A 5,871-nucleotide genomic window follows, 5' to 3' on the forward strand; every position below is an offset into this window, starting at 1 on the left:
GAGAGAGAGAGAGAGAGAGAGAGAGAGAGAGAGAGAGAGAGCCTGCTTGTGGTCTCATTGGACTGAGAGATCCTCACACACACTCACACTCTGAGTGAGAGAGAGAGAAAGGAAGATGCTCAACATATCAGAAATATTCATGAATTTATTTATTAGGATTTAGAGGAGAAACACGGTTAAAACACGACTTTAACACAAACGCTCACTTCTACACACACACGGTGACTGACAGCTTAGCAGGCTGTAGGCCTGATAGATCTTTAACCTTAACTATGCCCACAGTCAAGTATCACCACAAGTTGGTTAGATACTCAACCAGCGTTTTGTTTCGCACAGCATCTTAAGCCCATGCAGCAGTGATATGCACACAGCTTATTTCTTCATCCACTCCCATTTACCAAGCAATGTATTTTTTTAATGAGTTTGAGCACCTTTGTTGTGCACACTGTCACACGCATGGGCCCTTTAACGTAAACCTTAACAAACGGTTTTCTATTGTAGTGTCACAGCTTCAGTTTATATTTCTGCAAACACGCTCACAGCGTCAGAATCATTGCGATGGATGAAGGCACACAGAAGCAAGTTAAAAACGCAAACACACACGGCACCTCAAGTTATAATCAGTTACACCAGTCACAAAGCCAGCATCCTACTTACTTGCACATCAGGCTAACTCCACTCCACCAGTCCATATCCTCCAAATATTTCAAATTCCACCCTGGGGTTTTAATTCACCTGTGCGTCTAGGTTTAATCGCATCCGAGAGGAAATAGCGCAAAAGCTCGGATACTCGAGACTACAGAGTGTCCACCCTCCTTCTCTCCCTGTCTCTTTGTGGATTTTGCAAAGGACCGACACGATGTCCTTTCCCTCACACGTGCAGGCTGCGACTGACAAGTGCGGAGAGCCCACGGTGTGCAGAGGGGATAAACTCCGCCTCAGAGGGAAAGAGCGAGAGAGGGAGAGAGAGAGGGAGAGAGGGCGCGAATCCGAAATTATTAAAGCCAAATTAGAAATGAATGCAGGTGCGTGTCAATCAGGAGCTGATTCCTCCAATTATACTCATTATCCATGGGCGTAAAATAGAGAGACGAACGCATCAATTATTTCTAAGAGCAAGATGCAGATGGAGCTGCATGGGTCAAACCTGACCTTTCACAGGCTGTATTTTTGAGAACTCAATTATAGATGTTTAAAACTTCCCCGTATTCATAATTTAATGTGTGGAGAAAAAATAAGGAGAGGACTGCTTCCCTCCCCTTTTCTTTTGAGCTTTATAATTCGGTTCGGGGAGCGTAATGGGAGCACAAACTTCCTAAATTCATTTACTCCTTACGACTATTCTGGAAGGTTTAAAGCTTGATTTGAGCTGTTAATTCATATAATCAGTCAGGAACAAAAGATAACTCGCAAAAACACAACTGATTTGGTGTCAGGGAAAGTCACCCGGTAAGATGCAAGGTGTTAATCCAAATGCTAGTTGTGTGTCCAGTTAGGCTTCCTCTGCTGTGCGCATTAAATAGCACACCACACACGTGATTATACATTTTATTGTATGGCAGCAGTTGGGAAATAAACCCAATTAGTCGTCGTACAGTCTCGTTACTGTATCATGTGACCTGATGGTGAGCGCAAACATTTTTATTACGGTATTATGACACAGTTCGGTCAGTGCGCACACCAACAGTAACATGTTAGAGGATTTAAACGAGACTCCACAGAGTTAAGAAAATGTTACAATACAATCTCTTGTTTTATTTCAAGACTATAGAAGCTCGCTGTTGAGGCACCGAGCAGAGGAATTCAGGGTTTTTTTGTACTGGCTGCAGAAAGAAAAAGGGTTCACGCCGAGCTAAATCCTGATAGTATTCAGCCTTATCGAGTGCGATATATTATGATGTGAGTGATACCCGGGCTGTGGAGATGAGATAGCGAGAACGATAAGAATCACGCCCTTTGAAAGAAGAAGCCAATGGCAGAGACAAGACCCGGATAGCAACTTGTAATATAACCCAAAGTTTGAAAGGATATTTAAAAAGCTGCTGGAATCAGTGTGTGTCTGTGTGCGTGTGTGTGTGTGTGTGTTTGTGTGTGTGAGAGAGAGAGAGACATGCATTGCTTGTGTTGTGGAGACCCAAATCATAAAGACTTGTCGTTCTTATAGGGACAAAAATCAAGTCCCCATGACGCAAATAAGGTGAACCCGTGTCTTAAGGTTAAAGTGAAGGTCAGGGTTACGCATGTAGTAGGTGAGGCTAGTTAAAAAGTTAATGCAAGTCATTGTAATGTCCTCTGAAGAAGACATGGATATAGGGATGCACGTGTGTGTGTGTGTGTGTGTGTGTGTGTGTGTGTGTGTGTGTAAACCAATAAAAGAGCAGGGAGCTACAGTCCAGGTTTTCAAACGAAGCTTGCATCAGATAGCAGTTACACAGGCCTATCTGATTATTGCGCATGGGCAATCTGTTAGTATCATGGAGGTGCAGCTCTGCTGTCAGGCTGCAGCACAGGTCGGACTTTACTGTATGAATCCTATTCTACTCTGCATCATTTATAAATAGATCTAATCGTGGCCTCCGTTATAATGCATCCGAGCTTGTGCAGCACATAGTGCATTGGCGCGGTTAAAAGCAAAAATCAAAACACGAGAAAGCCTGCATACAAAGCACATTTACAAATATTCTTTCAACATTAGCATGAGCACGGTCATCATTGCACCTGAGCATGCGTGACCAAGTCCTGGAGGACACGTGCTTCCCAACATCAGTTGCACCTGCTTGTAAAATATGTAACCTCCACTTCTGGCACCCATAAAGAAAAATATGAGATAACGTGTGTGTTGGAAAGCATCACACTCGATCACACAATCACCGATGTCAAAAACTGTTAAAAATAAAATAAAAATATCAGAATATGTAGGTCTTGATATCACCTGCTTGTTTTCCACGGTTAAAGAAATAATAGTAGTAATAGTATTAAAACCTTTTAATGGTGACGGATCTACTTAAAACAGCTGCCAAATAATTTAAAATGTTTCTGGTTAAAAAGAAACATTTTTTTTAAATATTCTAGTTTTAATGTTCACAAACGTCACCCACGGTCACAATTCCTGCTCTGAACATTTGAACAATATGTTGAAAGGTGTGTGTGTGTGTGTGTGTGTGTGTGTGTGCCTGGAAAGATTTTCCCACAAACAAGTGACAGGGAAAATTTGCCCCCACTCCCACCGCCCGCACCTCCCATCTCAAAAAAGAAAAAAAAAAAAGAAAGAAAGAAAAAAAAAAGAGAGAAAAAGAAGTCAACATCAAGTTCAACAACGTGCCGGAGAGAAATTTACATGACAATCAGGTCTGGGATCCTCCAAGTCTCCCCCTCTCCCTCCAGCCCCGCACAACAGAGTCTGGCGTCAGCCCCGCTACACTTTCCCAGGCTCACAACAATATCTCCCTGCTGAACTCTGCACTGCAGCGCTGCCTGGGGCCTCCACCTCCTCCCCAACCTCCTCCTCCCTCCCTACTACCACATGAATACTTCTTACATGAGCACATGGCAGCGGAGACCCTCATTAAATATTCCGGAGTTTGCGTTAACTTTGAAGCGAGCGAGCTGAGGTTCATCCCTGCACGATGGGAGCAAAATGTCCAATCTTTAAATATTAATTTACAGTAAATATTAGGTGATCGGGAGGCCTTATTGTGCATTATTAGTATTTTTGGACTATGTAAGTCAGTTGATGCTAATATAAAATCTCAATCACAGTTCTCTTATAAATTTAGATAATTAAGCAAAAATAAATTTTAGGCGGATAAAGAAAAAAATAGAATAATATGTAACTCGGTGCTTTTGAAATAAAAAAAATATATCTGGTAACACACACACACACACACACACACACACACACACACACACACACACACACACACACACACACACACACACACACACAGATATGTATTTTTCTTGTGGAAGTGAAACCAACACACCGAAGAGGAGAATTAAAGACATTTCCAGTGAAGCACAAAATAACGTCCACCACGCTGCACCTGCATCACTGTCAAAATATAAAAGGCTACTTACAAATCACTTGAACGCAATCCAACACTTACATCCACATAGATCGGCTGCATTTAAAAAAAGAAAAGAAAAAACCTTTTCGGGAGCAATAATTCGCCGCAGAAATGCACTCATTCAAATAATCTGGGCTCCACATTTACATACGTACATATATAAATATATAGCCCACTTTCTGCCAGCACCATAACTACAAACTGCAAATCTTATGTCTTTTAGCTGCTACATAAACGGATGACTTCCTGACATGTTATGCAGGGGAAAAAAAATCCTCTCTTACCGGATAAAGCGGGTCAGACACGAGTGTAAGAGCTGCGGCTGCAGACAGCGAGAGAGGCGAAAGGAGGGAGGGTGATAATGAGGAAGAGGAGGAGGAGGGAATACAGCCGGCCCAGAGCCTATCAAATTTGTCAAACAGAGGCCTATAATATATATCTATATATTAATTTATTATTGGTGGGGGGAATAAACGAGAAAATAAAAGCGCTCCAAATCAGGTTACTGATTGATTTATCTTGAAATAGAAATCAGGATCACATCCAGAAAATAACTGCAATTAAAAGTGTGATGATGAGGATGTCTTGAATAAGCAGGGTGATGTAAAGCATCGGTACACGTCAGTGTGGCTAAACAACCACCGGTTTAGAAGCTGGGCTGAACGTATTTTCCTGCATAGAAGATATATCTATATATCTATATCTCTCTATATATATCTATATAGGTATCTATATCTATATAGATATAGATATATGAAACAGAAGCCTAATTAATTGTGTGTGTTTCCCTCTCCTTGTTCTAACGGTTTGATTTTTGTTGTATACGGCTGAAAAAGGACACTCCACTCTTAGACTGGGCTGAGTCTAGATCTAGTTTTTAGTCTCTCCATCATGTGCATTTACAATATTATACCGTGAAAGAGTGGATGGTTATGCAAAACCTCTTAAAACATAAAGGACCATTGTTGTCTCTTTGTTTTATAATGGTAAATGACTGAAACAGATTGTATCCAGCGATAAGGTTAAAGCAGGAAAATAAATCCAAAGCACTGTATGATGTAGTTAATCTTTACAAAAATGCATTCTGGGTATTCAAGTGTTTCCAGCCTGTTTATGATGGAGCTATAACAGCCACGGATGCGCTCTCCTTTGGAATAATGAATTTTTATTAGCTGCTACTCACCAACTCTAACTGACTGTAGCTTGTGAATTTTAACCTTCTGGATCTTAAAATGCGAACGACCTGCTGCAGGCTCGTGTTTAGAAGGCACATGTGTACAGCAAAGCAGCTTAAAGTGAAAACGCAAAGACTGCAGGACGAAACAGCGACACACTTTGGCAAGAAACGAGACGATCGCTTCGTGAAAATGTGTCCACAGTCCACGACCAGTTTTTGTTGGGTTTTATTAGAATATTGATCGAATGTGTGAAGCCTGTCCGTGTGCGCTTCTTGAAGCATAGAAATAGATAAAAGGGAAAGCATGAGAGAAACATAAAGCTTGTTTTTTTAGCTGAAGACTCAACCTACATATTCAAATGAAAAGAAGACAAAAATATATTCAGATTGAATTTAATTGCTAAAAATCTACATTTTGAATTTTAAAAAAATGAATATTTTAATTGTAGAAAAAGTTGCAGACTGCTGACGTGGTGAAAACAACGCTTGTAGGAAATAAAACATACAGCTAAAAACTGTCTTTCCATAATATTTCCTTTGTAAACTGCAGTTACAACAAATTATTTTATTAGATGTAATTTCATATAGTAGCATTAAAGAATGCTCAATAATCGTAATTTTACCTTT

The 5,871-nt window shown here is 40.6% G+C and overlaps 1 long non-coding RNA gene across 3 annotated transcripts in view; it reads right to left on the bottom strand.

Moving 5' to 3' along the window:
• Positions 1 to 4,413, bottom strand: part of LOC102200785 (uncharacterized) — a 16,332-nt gene extending 11,919 nt beyond the window's left edge. The window contains exon 1 of one of the 3 annotated variants that reach the window (XR_001290467.1): positions 4,352 to 4,413. This is a non-coding gene — a long non-coding RNA (uncharacterized LOC102200785). The other 2 variants (XR_001290469.1, XR_001290468.1) reach the window with 2 other exon arrangements.
• Positions 4,414 to 5,871: the final 1,458 nt, after the last annotated feature.

This window comes from Pundamilia nyererei, unplaced genomic scaffold (genome assembly GCF_000239375.1).
Source record: "Pundamilia nyererei isolate P.nyererei 1_Seehausen unplaced genomic scaffold, PunNye1.0 scaffold00004, whole genome shotgun sequence".
Taxonomy (NCBI): domain Eukaryota; kingdom Metazoa; phylum Chordata; class Actinopteri; order Cichliformes; family Cichlidae; genus Pundamilia; species Pundamilia nyererei.